The 18,652-nt window shown below is 31.5% G+C and overlaps 1 protein-coding gene across 3 annotated transcripts in view; it reads right to left on the reverse strand.

The window, feature by feature from the left end:
* The window catches only part of LOC143194454 (neuroglobin), a 232,479-nt gene that overhangs the window by 170,979 nt on the left and 42,848 nt on the right, over positions 1–18,652 (reverse strand). The window contains exon 1 of one of the 3 annotated variants that reach the window (XM_076401262.1): positions 6,711–7,114. The exons of 1 other annotated variant lie outside the window; for it this stretch is intronic. The gene's annotated coding sequence lies outside the window, so the exon portion shown is untranslated. Of the gene's footprint in view, positions 1–6,710; positions 7,115–18,652 lie in introns of those variants that run through there. One more of the 3 variants, XM_076401263.1, reaches the window with a different exon arrangement.

Genomic DNA, 18,652 nt, shown 5'->3' on the forward strand with positions numbered 1-18,652 from the left:
GAAGAGTAGTTTCAATTTAGTTTTTCCGCTACAATGTAAGTTTTACAAAAATCGATAAAGTATGATATTTATGTGTTGTAAAAGGAATATTTTCCAATTATTATCTCCAAATTAGTAAGTAAATAATGTTAGATTATTGACTATATAGATTATAACGTTTTTAACTATTTGGACACAAGAGAAATATTTTGATTACTAAAGAAAATGTATTTTCTAGACAACATACAACTGAAAAACGAATCACTAAAATCAATAAATTAAAGTTCGAATTTAATTGTGCCATTTATCTCCCTTTAACATTTCATTAAACATCTAGAAAAAATTTAAATTCCTTCCAGAAAACTGATATCGTGATAGGATTCATAACTTTGACATTCATTAATAGTGGTAACAAAATCACTTTTACAATCATAAATCAGTTGTTCCATTTCCGTTTCCGAATATAAAAATTTTCCTAAATCTTAATTATCTAATAGAACACAACCAATTCTTTTCATGTGTCATGAATCATTATTCGTGGTCCAACTTAATTAAAATAAGTGTGAGTTAAAAAAAATATACCTAGTTGCAGATATTCAGTTCACAGTCATTTAATAAATCGATTTGTAATAACCGTTTTCATCTTTAAGGAATTATAGCCATAGTAGCATTAAGCAAGATTTAATTTCAAGAACTTCTTATGATTACGAGAGATACACTTCAAACTATTGGCACATTACTAATTATATAAAGAAATTAAATAATTAAGTAATTTAACAGAAAAGACTCAAAACACTATTTTATGTCATTTACTACTTGTTTTAAAATGTTACAACTAATTTTGGGCCTAAAATAACAGATGATTTGTCTTGAACAATTATACTGATACATTGATTTATTTCTACCTTCAGCATTACACACCCCACAAATTAATCTAAATGAACCAGCATTCAATTAATATTGTATCAATAATACTGCTTATGCTGAAAGCAGAAAAAGAAGGAAGTTTTCTTTTTATTTATTTACATTTACACATAGCACGTTTCATTAAAAAATATTTTAATATACTTATATTAAAGTACATGTTAACACGAGTAAAAAGAAATCCAATTACTCAATAATTAAGCCAATATGTTACCCAGATATTATATTATTGTTTATGATACTTTTTGGGTGCTGACTGGTTATTTTGAATAAAATTGTCCACGAATTTGTAATAGTTATCGGGTATGACAGTGTCATCAAATAATAATGAGTTTTTCAAGATCGCAACCGTAAAATGTTATTACCCATTAATTTACACTAGACCTATCAATAGCACCGTAACCATAAACACTCGTTAAATGGCAATGAATCCCAATAGAAGAAAACTTTCTGTAAGTAATTTCATTCGCGTTCTAGAAACAATTGTTTTAGCATTACTTAGTACTACTTTTCAGCCTGGAATCATAAGTTCTATTTCGTAATCGCTAGATAATATTGTAAGAGGGTAACAGTGATAACCATGAAACCATTTGCTGTTGAGTCGAGATCAAATACCCGTCAAGCATAATATGAAACTTAATTATTTGTAAATGATTTGGTCCTTGCAACAATTCAAAATTTCAAAAATAAATAATATTTTGTAATATTAATTTACCATCTACTTGGTACTACTACTAATATTACTGTTACTAATAATACTACTGTTAATAATTATTAATAAACTGTCAAAATAATATAATCACTAATTAAAATAGTATAATTACATTATTTCACCAAATTACAATCTTAATAAATATAAGAAAATATATTCTAAAATATTAAAAAATTATACATGTTCCTACAATTTTACATCAATATTAAGAAGTTAACCAAAATAATTAAACAGTATAATTATTAACGTTGCTATAAAAAATCTACGCTAAACTGACATACAATATTATTTATATCCACAAAAGTTCAAATATACTTATCAATGGAAAATAAACAATCACTTTTCGATTTAGATTTTGATTTAGATTAAATTCGATTTAAATATAATGAATGTTTTCATTTAATTTGCTAAAGGTGTTCCGACTCAACTTAATATCTTCTACAAACTTCTAATGTTTACAGTTTTGGAAAGCGTTATTAGTTAGCTACTTAACTTGAGTAAATATTAGTTTTATAGTATCACATAACGGTTAAAAATGTTAGACAGTGCGATTTTTTTCCTCAAAACTTTCTTACATGACATAAATACTTCTTTAAAATAATTATTTATTTCTTAAAAATATTTTAAAATATATTAATAAAATTATTTTAAGATCTATTAATAATACCCTTATTTGTATTACATTTTTGACCTGCTAGTATTATGTGTTATATGACACATATTATTAATAATAAACTATATTTTTAATTATTATTCGCTAAAAATTTAAATAAGTAGTAATCAATATGGTCATCAGACCTTAATTTCTGAAATTTCTGGATTCACTCTATGGATTTTATGACGTTATTTAATCCATAGCCAATCAGTACTACATGCCGTGCCGTCCAAAATCAACCTACATATTAAATAATCAAATGGGAGGTGAGTTGTGTAAAACATAGCCATATGTAACTTTCTAAAAATATTTTACATTGAATGTTCATTTTCAGGGAGCTGGAGTACCCAATTAGTGGTTAATGTAACGAGACTATCCTATTGCTGCGATAATTGTAGATGCTACAGATGTATGCCATTACTTCGTACATTTACAAAAACGATGTTAGTGAAACCTTCATTGTCAACGCCGATAAATAATTTGTATATACGAATTGAGGGTATTTTGCTATTTCATCGCATTAGATTTTTTCATAGAGTAATTTCTGAAGTCACAAGTCTCCGCCAATAAGTCTTGCAATGCTATTAAAATCAACATCAAGCAGGTTATCGCTTAAATTCAGAAGTCCTATTTGGCAGAGTCATTAAAAACTGAATCACTCGGATCCGTGCCGCGGTCAGTAAATTGTATATTCGCATGATATTCTTTCATACATAATGTTATACTCATGTCAATTTCCTTAATAATTCACACCTGTTTACTGAAAAACTGTAAAATGCAGCCATGTATTTTAGCTTACTGCACTTATGATATACAAATTTAATTTCATATATTATGAAATACCCATTTGAGATTTTAATAACGTATAATAAAATAATCTTTGGTTTCAAATGTGTAATCATCAATAAATTTCCATCTTGAAGTGGTAATTTATAATTTATACAATACTAGAAAATAATGAAATAACAGGAACACATAATAAAATAATCGTGAAAAGGTAATTTTCTATAAAGATGTACATGTAATGAAATTAAGAAACTTCTTAAAAGAAATTACTTTTAAATTAAACATTACGGCTTTTCCCTGAAAATTTGCCGCATTTTTTATAACAACGTTTTTAAAATTGTTTATTTCATGGAAAGATAAAAAGAAGTGTGGGCTTATTGAACCGAAAAAAACCACACTGCCAGTTTGATCCAGATACTGAAGAACTCCACCAATATCTCAAGTATTTGTTAGTAAAAATTTAGTAAAATATTTAAAATTTATTCTAATTTTTAATTTTAGAAACAATTTTAGTTAATAGTAATATTTTTTGGCTTCTTTTCACGAACTATAAATTCTCTAGATTACATCTATTGCTTAACGTGGGCTGTGAACCACGGTTACTCGGCTAAAGTCTACCAACTGACGGGTAATTCTAGGAGCAGTAGGATGACGGTTTAGTCTAGAAAGAAGGCCAGAAATTGATATTTGTTATTATGCAACTTTTGAACAGTTGTTATTACCGATCGTAGTAAAATTAACATCCAATTAGACTTTAATATTTAACGACATTGATATTTAAGAACTTGTGATACCTTTTTTAGTTACTACCTGACTGTGTTAATCATTATCAGTCACATATTACACTCTTGGCTATAAGCATATAAAACATCAATGAATGCACTTTATGGGAATTTTAACTCACAACGAGTTGCTAATAATCAATTAAATCGTTCTACCATCAGTCAGAACATAACAACCACAAACATAAATTAGACCAGTGTGGCCCATGCAGTCACATGCATTCATATTTTAATAATATAATCGTTTTTATTCGTACTTAATGATATTATTAAAGACAATATAAATATATGTTTAACTTATAAACTAATATAACTATATAAAATTTAAATAAAAATAAAATATTTATGAAGTTTTATGATAACCACCAAGTGTTATTCGCCTCTAAAAATATTTTCGGAGCTTATACTAAATAAAATTATTTAAGAATATATATAGTATATACGCCAAACCCAAAAATTTTACTAACTGTATAAAAAATGTATAAATTAATCAAATTTCGAAACGGTGTACGAATCAAGCCATGATGCGTCAATCTAAATAGATGGTAATCTAAACTATAATAAATAAATTGGAAAACGCTATGTCTGGTGAGTAGGCTGGATGAAATAGAATTTCCCATTCAATCTGTAACACTACACTCTTCACAAATCCTGCACTATGTAATAGAACGTTGTCGTGCAAGTGGAAGATGTTACTCATATTGCTGGTATTTTTGCAACAATAAGTTGTTTAATAGACATATGTAAATATATCCTCTAACAGTTGCATTTGGTTTTAGCAGGCCGTAATACTAACGCATGATGTTTTGGCCATTATCGTTTTTCACTTTTCAGAGCTAGGGACAATACACCACAAATAACTGTTCTTTCGCCTGGAAAGCAACGATTCCTCGATGTTAAAGCGCATCGAAATAGCATGTTCGAGCAATTCATATAGAAATAACTCTCCTTTTAGATTTATCCCATCACATATAAACCTCTGCAACTAGTTGATTGATCTGCTGGTAAGCTATCTGAGAGTTCCTTGATAGTTTTAATTGAGTTATCATCCAATAAGTCTTCATTGTTTTCGAACTTTTTGTTCTCTGAGCCGTTCTTTGTCATTCACATCAAGACCACCACTTTTACATTGTTGAAGCCAAAATCGAAGATTGGGATATGATGGAACCATATATTTTAAAATGTATTTGAAGGGTTTCGATACAGTTGTCTTCAGATCAAATACAAAAATAAGAAAGGTCGAAGTCCCATGACTAGCTTGTGCATACACTGAATAACTTAGTAATAAAAAATAGAAAGCTAATATTTTATATTAAAAAGTTTCAAAATTATCAATTTTCACAGTTATGTTATATTGTTCCGCAATTTCTTACATTTAAAATTTCCATTTCCACTACTAGGTACCATCGATCAATATACATTAAAACGCCTAATATGTATCCTATATATACGAGCAAAGTATATTCGAGATCTCATAAAGACTCCTTAAAAAGAACATGACTGTTATTTTGTGCGAGGGTAAATGGAAAAACACAATTTGCATTTTTATCATAAATATTAGACCTACTACAGGAAAATTTTTATTGAATTTTAATTGATACTAAGCATCGAACAAAAATAAAGGTAGTGTGCAAACAAAAACTCTTCTTCCCAATATTTACCAGCCACAAAACCTACAGTATCTAGGAAAATAACTTCTTCCACTAATAAACTAAACAGCAGATATCCAGTATAAAGTGATTTTTATTTTTGTTGATTATGATTGAAAAATTATTGCTCATCAACTCCAACTTGTATTAAATCGATTAGAAGACACAAAAATTGTATTCCAAAGAAAGACAAACCAGATCCAAGCCGAATTTGCAACAAGGCCTTTTAAATAAGAATCACGATCGATAGAATAACATATTATAGACGGTTCAAAACTAATTTAAATTGTGTGGATGCAATGGAATAGCGCGAATATAAGGCCCAACTAACAGAAGGTTTGATCCTAATTAATCAAAATCAACTTATAAACAAAGTGCATTATCATGCTTTAGGTTATTACATCTACGGATTGAAGCTGAATATAAAAATATTACAATATCTAAAAATTATAATTTTTTGACAGGATAATATTTTCTTATTGACATGGCCATCACAAAACCCACATTTGAACTCAATTGAAAATTTATTGGATAGACTGAAACACTCCGCTCGATAGACTAGAGCTATAAATTAATAAGGAAAGGTAACTTATGTTCCAGTTATGGAAAATAAATTAAAACATAGATATCTATCAGTCAATATAATACTTTTTATATTACTAGGTGCATATTAATAATTATGTACATGTCAACAATTATGTCCAATAATATGTACATCTTATTGTTAGTTTTGAACAAAGTAAACATTACATTGCAAAAATATTTACTATTTATCTTACACCAATTGTCAAATTTATTCCACAAAATTGTTTTGATCTGAAAACTTTTCTCATTTGTTAGTGATACTGTATATTCTGGTTCAAAAATTATCACAATAAAAAACATTTTTACAAAGAATATCTATTAAATATTTTAAAATATAACATTTTTTGAAAATTGTTGCCTATAAAACTTAATTAATATATTAATATAAAGATACTATTATATTTTTTATAAATATTAATGATATAATGTGAGTATATTAAAATGATACAAATTTTAATAAACGCATCTAGTGCCATTTTGAGGCTGCAACAGAATTCAATACCCCGCATAACGTGACCACGTTTCAGTAATAATTTTATAGGAATAACAGGAAATTCTTGATGTTACTAGGATCCCATTAGTTTGGTATGAAAATAAACCGAAAAATTCCTATAAACGAAAATATCCCGGTCGCTTACCTGTAATCATTCAACACCTAAAATTACGGCACCGACAACAGAACTGAAAACACCGACGCCGTATCCTGCACAATACTGAAACAAACAGAATATGGGACAACTCGACCACGCGTCGATCAACCCTTCAGGATGCAGCGGAGCATCCATTCAGCACTGAACGGCCGATTTTCAGCAGGAAAATTCTGCCCCCTTAGGAAGATCCGTAAATTTCAGCGAACATGCGCAGCGAACGACCGAAATGCGTGGTAGTCACGGGAGTAGCGGTTTTCCTTCTACCGGGGATCGATGAAAAGATCCTACTGACTCGACCGACCGGTGAATGCAGGTTGCATCGTACAACTGGCGTTTGTTAACGGATTGGACGCGACCGACGTCGATCGCACGTTTTCAGGTGAAAATTGATTTCTAAGTGCGAATAGCAGACGGGAGATTTTACATCGGAAATATTGACGTAAATATGTTTCTAATGTATTCTGTCGGTGTATGTTATGTAACATTTATTTTTATATAAAAGTGTGTAGTATATTTACGTATAATAAACAAAAGTTCTTGTTTTATTTTACTTTTTTTTTTTATTTGTTACTAGTTGACCTGACAGACGTCCTGCATGAGTAATTTGAATTAGAACTGGAATAAATAATTTTTAAAAAAACTCTTAAAAAAACTTAGTGTTTATAGCAATTATTTTTGATATACAACATCATTAGTTTTGTTTTCTGGTGCGTATGTAAATTATATTGATGGTGGAATATAGATTTTCAAGATTGGTTTTGCAAACACTTACAGACTGCCCTTGCGATTTATTTATCGATATTGTAAATGCAAGTCCAACTAGAAAAGGTTATCGTGTAAAGTCAAAAAGCATGTAGTTCGAAATCATAGAGATGCATAGAGTTAAAACGCCTTCGTCCTTGTACATCTCTCCTTTTCAAAATTGTGGCTTCGATGACGTTGTTCATTAAATTCTTCACCGCTAGACGGATATCATTACAAAAACGTGGGTTGAATATGTTACCGATACGACATTTAATCTCAGATTATGTTCTGGCGAATTCACAACGGAATCAACCAACATGCATGTTCCAGTTATTTTATTTCGAATCTAAAAAATAATTTAGTTGGCATCAACATGTTTTGGGGAAAATATAATAACAGTTCAATTGAAAAGTCGCCAGCCTACAATAGTAAAATACATTTTTTAGCAAAACTAGATTTTTTACTCAACATAATTCCCTTCAAGGGTGATACACTGATTATAGCGACCATCCAACTTTTCGATAGTATTTTTGTAGTACGATTTGTCCTTTGCTTCAAAATAGGCCTCAATTTCGGTAATCACCTCTTCATTCAACAAAAATTTCTTCCCAGCGAGCATTCTCTCTTTTGATATCTGAGAACAGGAAATAGTTGCTGACGGCCAGATCTGGAGAATACGGTGGATGAGAAAGCAATCATGCGAAGCCCAATTCATGGATTTTTGCCATCGTTTTCACTGGGTTGTGACAAGATGCAAGTCTTGGTGAAGCAGCACTTCCTTTTTGTTCAAATGCGGCGGATTTACAAACGATCCAATAACGCTATGTAATAGTCGCTGTTGATGGTCCTTTATTTTTCAAGGTAGTCAATAAAAATTATTCCATGCGCATCAAAAATATAGACGCCATAACCTTGCCAGCTGATTGTTACATTTTACCACGCTTTGGAGCGGGTTCATCATGTGCAGTCCACTCGGATGACTGTCGATTGGACTTCGGAGTAAAATGATGGAGCTATCGACGCAAAAACTCGGGTTCATTACGCTTAATCATGTCCAAACATTAAAATGAACTCATCATCAAACCTCGTTGTTTTTGGTCAAAAGTGAGCTCGCGCGGCACTCACTTTCCCCAGAGCTTTCTCATACGTAAATATTCGTGAATGATATGATGTGCACGTTCAGTTGATATCTTTAGAGTGTCTGCTATTTCATTGTTTCAATTTACGGTCATTCAAAACCATTTTATGGATCTTTTTAATGTTTTCGTCGGTAACAAACTCTTTTGGGTGTCCACTGCGTTCACCGTCTTCGGTGCTCATTTCACCACGTATAAACTTAGCATACCAATCCTTGATGGTTGATTTTCCTGGGGCAGTGCCCGGAAACTCGGCATCAAGCAAAGTTTTTGCTTTAACTGTTTTTTTTTTCATTCAAAAACGATATTTTATCAACACGCGAAATTCCTTTTAACCATTTTTTTCACAATAACAAAAGTTGCTTCACTCAAAATGCTATAATTCACAAACTAATGATCCGACAGCTGTCAAACTTATACACGCATGCTTTGAGGGTTAGGGCTAGCTAAAAAACATAAGTATTTAATTCTAGTAGCACCATCTATGTTTCAGGCTGGAGACTTTTCAATTGACCTGTTATTTTAACTCAACCGAACATGATTTTGTCATTTTGAGCAATGATTCGGTACACCATCTCGATGAGTTTACTATTTAATTCACCGAAGTGACAAAAATTGGCAAGGAATATATAGAAGGAATATATATGTATCCAGACTACTGGCGGCTCCTGATAAAAATTTAAGGTGTTCCGCAATTCTTGCAAAAAAACTTTGACAATTACATTGCCATTAAAATTGTCTACTTAGAAATTAAAAGATTTTTCAATAGATAGCATGGAAAATGTTTGAGTAACGTTTTGATGTACTGCACCATTTAATGTTCGGAAATCATTTCTTGAATACATAAGTGACAGTTTAGTTCGTAATAATTCTTTATCAATCGTGGGATACAAGGAACATACGGAAGTGAGTTTGTCCTCAGGAAATTTAATACTCTCCAAAGTATTCCAAAAAGAAAAGAGAAAATCGATTCATTTTTTTTAAATGTCTCTAATAAATTTACAAATGCAATTTTTCCTAAATGGAATTTGTTTTTGGTGACTAATAGAAAATATTTTAGCATTTTAGGGAGATTACATAATTATTTATGTGCCAATGAACATCTGCCAATAGAATCATTGCTCCACCAACACAGTAATAATCGATTGCCATGTTATAATAGAATGCAGCTACTTAGTGATTAAACACAACATTCCTACGTTGTTGATTTTGAATTTCTTCGATTCCATTCAACTGCATTTTGCTTTCTCATCGTAAATCGTATATCTTTTACTTGCGAGATCTGCCACCAAGTTGATACGCTGCTAATTGGTGGCGTTTTATAGAACCGAATTCAAACTAAAATATGTATGTCTCTGTATAACTATATCTACCACGTGCTATAATCCTATCAACTTACCAAAAAGGTATATTAAATTAAACTTTTAATATAAGGCACGATTGCGGTGAACTAATTGTGGCAAACAAACACTTCTCAAAAAACTCACTCAGTAAACTCAAAACTGGATAAACCTTAAGATTAAATGGACTGTGCACTTTATTAGAATTATTATTAATATTTTTTTTTTGATCGATAGGTGATGACTGATGGAGCTATTAAACAATATTTTTTAACGTCAACGAACAGCCAAACGTAGAAAGGTTAAGAACTCGTTAAACTCTTTTTCAAGTTATAACGTAAATAAGGGAAATAGCGATTCATTTATATATATTTATTCATATTTATTCTTACTTAAATTAAGGAAAAACAATTGTGGCTTTCTTCATGTTTTTCATGAATTAATCTATCTAAATTCAAGCACTAATCAATATAAATCATTTTTATCGATTGTGTGTTGCTACTTTTCTGGTAACACCATTAGTCAGTAACTATAGAACATAGAGACTCCTAGGCGGAAGATTTCAATCTTAGAGGTATGAAGTCAGCCCTATGCAAAGAAAAAAACAGTAGACTGACAGAAAAATGTCCGGACTCTAAGGCAAATTTATACAAACTTCCGAATCTATATTTTCCAAGGTTCACCACTACATGATGTCCAGCACTACCGTGATGTTATGTTTTTGTTATAATCTGCTTTACTCATATTTCATTTTGAGCCCTATGGTCAAACCATCCTTACATTTTATAATACCAATACCAATGACCATTGCGCAAACCAAGTCGATTAAGCGTTAACTTAAACATCAATTACCATAAACACCATACAATTTTTGATGAATCTATCGAAATTTAATTCCATTACCGGCCTATATTTGAGGTCGTTATTTTAGAAAGTTATTAGATTGTTTAATAAGATTACGAAGCGCCATCTATTTGTCTGAACTGACAATATTTTAATATATCTAATATAATGTGGATTTGTGTTTCTAATATAATCAAATAGTGTTTGAATCCTAATTCAGTAAAGTTGATCTTAAAAATTATAAAATAAACAAACGTATTAATATGTAGAAAATATCTTTCATTTAAATTTTTTTGTAATTTTTTTGTTTTAAAGCCATTAATACACAATTTATATTATTTTAAGAAACATGTATTTTCATCCATTCCTTGACGTAGAACGTTTTAATCTTTCATCTTTCATAACAACATGACCAATTTAATATCGACCTATCAATTTATTTCTTGTTTACAATCAATATAAGGTTGAATTGTTTAGCTTCAAATTTATATCGAAATAAATTAATAACACAGATTAACACGAGTAATATAATCAAATAATATAATATCAAGTAAATAAAATTTTTCAAAAACAATTCTTCCTGAAGAATGGAAAACCCCTGGGTCCAGGTGGAGGGTATTAAAAAAGTACACAGGAGATGTTAGTATGAGTTTTTTAAATATCTAAAAGAAATTTTATTCGTGTATTGTCTCCTAAAAAAAAACATTATTGCGCAAAAACCTTTAATATTCAAACAAAGAGATTATAGATGCCGTATAAGTGCATTTCGCAGCCCATCTGAGCTATCAAAACACTATAATAATGGTATAATAAATTAAAAGAAAAACAAAGTAATTTTGAAATCCTTCAATTTTTATTATTTGTTTGTTATTAAAACCGTTAATTATCGTTTCATTTCCGCTTCCGTATTGAAATACCGAATATAGCATTATAATAATTATTATAATATCATGAGCAACATATTTATTCGAATGTAACTATTTTGACAGTATACTACTTGTCTTCTTTCCCTGCTTTCCCACCCTCATCGAAACACTGATATCCTTGAATATCCTTCTAAATCATCGTGGCCATATTGTCTTGCAATTTATTTCTGTTCGAGCTACTACTCTTCATGCTTATAATTTATTATGATGTCCAAATAAGACCATATCATTATAACGGTTCAGAATAATACATCGAATGTTATAGATATACTAGCTGACCCGACAGACTTCGTCCTGTCAAAAAGATTTGTAATGTGGCAGTTTTTGTGCCTACGTATTTTAAAAAATTCTCCTGAACAGAACCATCACCCTGGTGATAGGGCGTTGTGAATAAAAAATAATTAAATAAAACATATATAAGGATTGAAAAGTAAGTAATCGCTTTATTGTTAATCATGTGAATCATAATTATTATTATTATTATCATTATATTGCTTTGTGGTATACGATGTTTTTTGTTTGATTACCTGGCGCATAGATAAACAAATCTGATGGTTTTCCAACACGGGAACAGGCAACATACAATTGACCATGTGAGAAACATGGGTTTTCTAGATTAATACCACAAACACTTAATGATTGCCCCTGGGACTTGTTTATAGTCATAGCAAAAGCAAGCCGTCAACATGTCTATAGGAAATTTGCCATTACCAATGTCAATGAGTTGTTTAGAGAATGTGTTTCCAGATTGGTCATTTTGCAACTCGACACGCATATTCTTGCTTAAATGAAGTACTTTAACATGTTTCCACAAATTGGAGGACTTTAGACATGCATTGAGTTCATCAGCTGGCGTTGATCGTGGAATCACTGGCAATGTTTGACGAAAATCTCCTGCTAATAAAATCATTGCACCACCAAATCGGTTATTATTGCTACGTAGATCTTTTAAGGTTCTGTCTAAAGCCTCCAAAGATTTTTTATGTGCCATCGTGCATTCATCCCAAACAATCAATTTACATTGCTGCAAAACCTTTGCCATTGCAGAGTTCTTCGAAACGTTGCAGGTTGGAGTTTCATTGCTTTGCATATTTAATGGCAATTTTAGTGCTGAATGGGCTGTTCGACCACCTTCAAGCAAAGTTGCTGCGATTCCCGACGAAGCGAGTGCAAGTGCAATTTTATTTTGTGAGCGAATTGTTGCTAATATTAATGAAATAAAAAAAGTTTTTCCTGTACCACCAGGTGCATCTAAGAAATAAATCCCTCCAGTTTCATCATTTGTTACTTTCATAAGAGTTTCAAATACATACTTCTGTTGTTCATTTAACAGTGGAAGATTTGTTTGAATTTATTCTTTCAAAGCGTTGAGATCATACAGTCTTTCTCGATGCAACTCTTGGTTAAAAGCGTCATGCATTGGACGATTGGGCGCGGTCAGGCCTAATTGAATTAATAGTTTGTTTGACATTATCAAGCACATGTCCTCAATTGAAATCAATGCTTCATTGTAAATTTCTTCACTGATTTGTATATTTGGATTTCCCATTCTATTCCGTATTTGATACAAAATATCATCACACATATAATCTTTGTACTTCATCCACAAATCAATTGGGTTTGATGGGAAGCATGTAGATATGATTATAGAAAACAATGTTCGTATTTGATGAGTGTGTGATGATATTACAGCATCATTGAGAGTTTGATCCCAATGAGCGTCATTTTCAAGCAATTGCAAACGTTGACAGGTTTCTCTGTAGGATCCACACAATTCACCATCAACAGTTCGTAACTGTTGGAATGATGTTGGGCCACGTACATTGACTAATAGCAGTCGTAAATAAAAACATTCATCATTGCTTGGATGTACTGAATAAATCCGGCCAATCGCATCGGTGGAATATACATCTGTATATCCTGGAACTGGTTTTCCTTGTTTCCGTCGTATAAATCTCCTTGAGGATTGATTCCAGGTATAATATTTTGGCATTTCAGAATATAGCAATGTTTGTGCGAAATCATCGTTTTGGCATGTCTCAAAAAAACTGGTTAATGTAGTAGATGGTGGCTGAGCAGCTCTTTGTACTGCGTTCTGTGCTGTAAAATACACTCTTTGTCCATTTTCTAAATGCACAGCTAAGTGAACAACAGAAGGGTGTCTCTCATGAATAGGAAAAGAAAATATTCGCCAAACTGCTTCATTACTACTGACATAGCGGCCCATTTGGTATTGGGTAACTTCATCATTATAATTCTCTGCACCAATTTCAATCACAGCCATATCACTCCCTTTGCTTACATATTTGCAAATGTATTTAATCGATTTCACTGAATGGCAAGATTCAACGTTGATGTGTGCTTTGAATGTCTTTGATAAAATGGGTGAATATGGAACAATCCAACGATTATCTATTTCAATATCTTGTTGATTTAATTTGACAATTGTTGATTTTCCATTGTCTGCTGTCGATCTGCGACGATACAATGGATAACCGTCATTACCAGTAATTGTTTCCGATATTAATGTCCGTGGATATCGTTTTGAACATTTACCATCCATCATACACGGTGAATTTTGATTAAGAGTTCCACAGGGACCATGTATCATGTTTTTGATAACTACCTCATGCAATCCAGGATCTACTTGTACATTAGGGATTTCAGCTGATATCACTGCATCAACTTCATTTGGCCTTATCTTTTCAACCAACCAAATCAAAATGTGTGCATGTGGCAATCCTCGTTTCTGCCACTCCACAGAATACATCCAGCAGCGTGTCTCACCAAACACATTATGTTTTACGATGAAATTCATTAAAGATTTCAACTTTTGTCTAAAGACTCTGGCTGTAATATCATGACGATCAATGGATGATTTCCCAGGTAATAACTCCTGCTTAATTTCTATCCATTGCGGATTGCATGTAAATGTGATGAACAAATCTGCTGTACCATAATGACGAACATACGACATGGCATCTTGAGCATATTCGTGCATATGCCGAGGGCTTCCGATGTATGTTGCTGGAAGAATAGTCATCCGACCGACATTCTGTGCATTTCCATCAGTATTAATCGCATCTCGAAGGTGAATATACTCTTCAGATCGGAGTTTGGTTTGATTCAACCTGATGAATGTTAATCTCTCCGTTTCAATTTTAACATACATGTCATCAACATATTTGTGATATAATCGCCGACATTTCAATATGCGATTATCTGCATTTTCCCGAATCATTAGGCGGTATGAATAATAGTTCATTGAACTGACTTTTTTGTTGGTTTCAGAACCTGTAAACAGATTTTGTTTTAATAACATTCAAATATAAAATTAAAATACATAATATAGTGACTGAGATATTATCGCCATAGCTAAACTAATATTTTAGTTAGCTGTAATGGGATTTATCATTTTTATTGATAAATCGTAGCCATCTTCACCTTGCCATAATATAATGGGATATTGCAGTGCATCATATGAGCGGTGTGTTTCCTTCATAGGTTGTAATTGAAAATTCCGACGATGTAAAACAATATCACGGGATTCCAAGTTTTCTCCAACTACAACGATAGCAACTTCATCAATAGTTGGTGCATTAAAACGTCTTGTATGTTGACCTGCAGGTGTTTTATCAGCTCTGATTACAATTTTGTGATTATCGGATGGCATCAGATCCAGGGCAGTTTTAAACAATATAATCAATTGATTGTGTTGATGAAATAAAGTTTGTAATTGTTCTACAATAGACCTTTTTACTAAATTGTTATGTGCACAACGCAGATCAATTTCTTGTGGTGAATTGCCCATAAAATAAATTTGCAGGAATTTGTTGTCGCTATCTGACACTGGTAACAGTGAACCTGCTCTGTGATATATTTGCCCTTGTATCTGTAAATAAAAAAAATATTATGGTGTGGTATAAATTAATGGATTGTCAATGATCAAACTTAAATAATATTTGATCTTAAAAAGTATATATTTAGTTTTAACTAATATCTATCAAATATAAAATATAATAAAAGTGTCACTGAAACTGAATCACCATATAATATGATGACTAAGTGATATATTTCGTAATGATTAAGAAATTGAAGATTAGTAACACATCTTAACTTTGGTGACAGAAAATTTTGTTCGCTAAAATAATTATGAGTAACTGCTATAATACATACCTTGAAAGTTGGCATAAAATTTTCCCGAACTGCATTTGTTGCCCCAAATGAAGTCATTTGAAAGCAATTGTTATATTGTTGAATATGTGTCAAAAAGTGTATAGAATCTGTTCCTATTCCTGAAACCAATGAGTACAATGGTTCTGGTGGTGGATCCAATTGTATCAATTTCACTTTACCATTTGCGCAACACAATCCATTGGCTTCGTTTTTGTATTTTAATGCCTTACAGTGTGAGCAAACCAAGTTCATAGAACCAATAACAACACATTGGTAGTTACTGTAGTCAATTGACACATCGTAACTGAAAGCAGCTGGATTCAAACTTGCGCGATTATTAGTTGAATGTCGCGCTCGCGCTTCACGCGAATCAAATATAAATTATTTTTTCACTAATCACGAACTAAACAAACACTAACTAACTAAACACTCTGCACAAAACACGATATACAAATTTGTTTCGTGTATCACTTGACAATTCATCTGTCATCTGTCAAAAGTCATCTGTAACAGACAACTTTTTTTTTTAAATTTGATATGACTTGAACTCAAATCCTTTTAAGCCGTACAAATTGTTTTATTTATTTAAAATTTGAATTAAATTTTAAACAAATAAAAAATTTTAAATAAATAAAACAATTCGTACGGATTAAAAGGATTTGAGTTCAAGTCATATCAAATTTAAAAAAAAAAAAGTTGTCTGTTACAGATGACTTTTGACAGATGACAGATGAATTGTCAACTGATACACGAAACAAATTCAAACAAAAAGGGCTATTTTTAGGGTTTTTCCAGCAATAATTCTAATTTTTCTCGCCGTAAAAACCATCCCTGAACTTCAACGAACATTTTAAAAAAAGATTTGGCCAAATTGGTCCAGGCGTTGTTGAGTTATGCGCTTAGGAACATATTTTGCGATTCATTTTTATATATAAGATATGAATACAGGTGCAATCATTGATCGGGCCCATCTCTTTTCCTCAATCCTCCTCAATAATCAAAACTTTAAATAAATACGTATTTTGAGATAATATGTTAACAGTAATAACTGTTCCTATTTAGACGCATAAAATTAACAATAACAATTATTTTTAATAAAAAAAACTATTTTATAATTTTTATAATTTACCTTTAGCCAAATAACTAGATAGCGTCAAAACAATATTATTCTGAAACACACTTCCGTGCGCTTTTTTACTGATAAATCTTTTTTCAATAATCATTACAAAGTAAATATTTTTCTGATGCAAATCCATAGTTAACATTATGTAAGTATAAAATAAACGATAAGTAACAAAACAAAAAATATTATCTAGCTTCCTACTCAAAAAATTAATTAAGATCTGCATTATCAACCACCCAAAATGAAGCAGTAGGACGAGAAGATGGAACAAACAACCATTGACAAAACCGGATCCGGTAAAATAAACTGGGACTAAAAAAGCTAAGCTGAGAAGTTCTAATAGGTTCACCACATGTCTCAAACTTTTGTTACCGTTTTTATAAAATTCCCTTAATGGATTAAAACTGACGTCAAAAGAGGTCGAAAGAGAACACAAATCACTTATCTCAGCTCCGCACCCAAAAAAAAACACATTTTGTACTAATGGACTAACTACTATATATGGCAAATGGTAACAGTTATTGATTAGATAAAAATGCATGGTTGAAAGTTTCAGATTAGATGCAAGAGATGCGTATTATCAATTATTAATTTTGATTCAGATTTTGTTTCATTCAAAGTTGAAGATTTGCATTTTAAAGATTACATGCACAAATAATATTTTAAGGTCAATGGAATAAGTGAACTGAAGTTTAGAAAAATTATATTTGATAGAAGACTTTTTTGGAAACTTATCCATGATTATCTATCCTTATCCTTAAAATTCCCCACACTATCACCATATCATTTGAACTCGGTGATTCTCCACTATTTTCTAATGCTCATTCCACTTATCCAACGTCCACATAAGCTGTTTAAAACCCAGCAATCCGGATGTCTTTAGGCGCTTTTAGCACCACTTTCTATTAGGCGAAATTGCCCTCACCTATAATTTGCAATCAAATCATTAGCCACAATCTCCTCTCTTTAGAGCTCCCATAACTGGTCTCAACCAACGATTGTTCCCCTTTCCAGAGCTGGAACTCCATTTATGATTTTCAATTTCTACAACTGACAGTGACCTCCAAAGTTAGGTAACTTATCCTACCTATTCGATATCCAAACTTCTCACCATGGACGTTTTCCACATCGCCGATCAATATATCACTCCTCATATACTGTCAAGAGAATTATTGTAGGTTTTTCAAACTCAAATTCCATGAGCTCATTACTAGCTATCCTAACCACAATCTTAGGTAGGTCTACATCTACTAATGGCATTAGATTTACTTTTTACACTAGCGACAATAACATTTGGCTAAAATCCCTAATATTGACTGACACGTCGTCATCGTTACCATTATAAAGACATTCGTCACCTTTATAGCACTTCAACAAAACTGCTTCCAACCACAAAAAATTAGTCGACTCATTTAATGTAATACTTAATAATTATAATTTATACCATCCTTCATTATTTCTCTTCCTTTGAACTTTAGCTAAACTGCCTGCCTCCAACCAGTCTCTTATACACCGCTCACTTCAACAACAATACTCTTCAAAATTATTGATCAAACGTCACATGCCTTTATTCTTCCCAATTTAATTCCAAAGACTTTATTCTTCCAAATTTAATCTTATTTACGCACCATTTATTCAATTG

Source organism: Rhynchophorus ferrugineus, unplaced genomic scaffold (genome assembly GCF_030347505.1).
Source record: "Rhynchophorus ferrugineus isolate W39M unplaced genomic scaffold, kcgeb_rfMv2 rfM3, whole genome shotgun sequence".
Lineage (NCBI taxonomy): Eukaryota > Metazoa > Arthropoda > Insecta > Coleoptera > Curculionidae > Rhynchophorus > Rhynchophorus ferrugineus.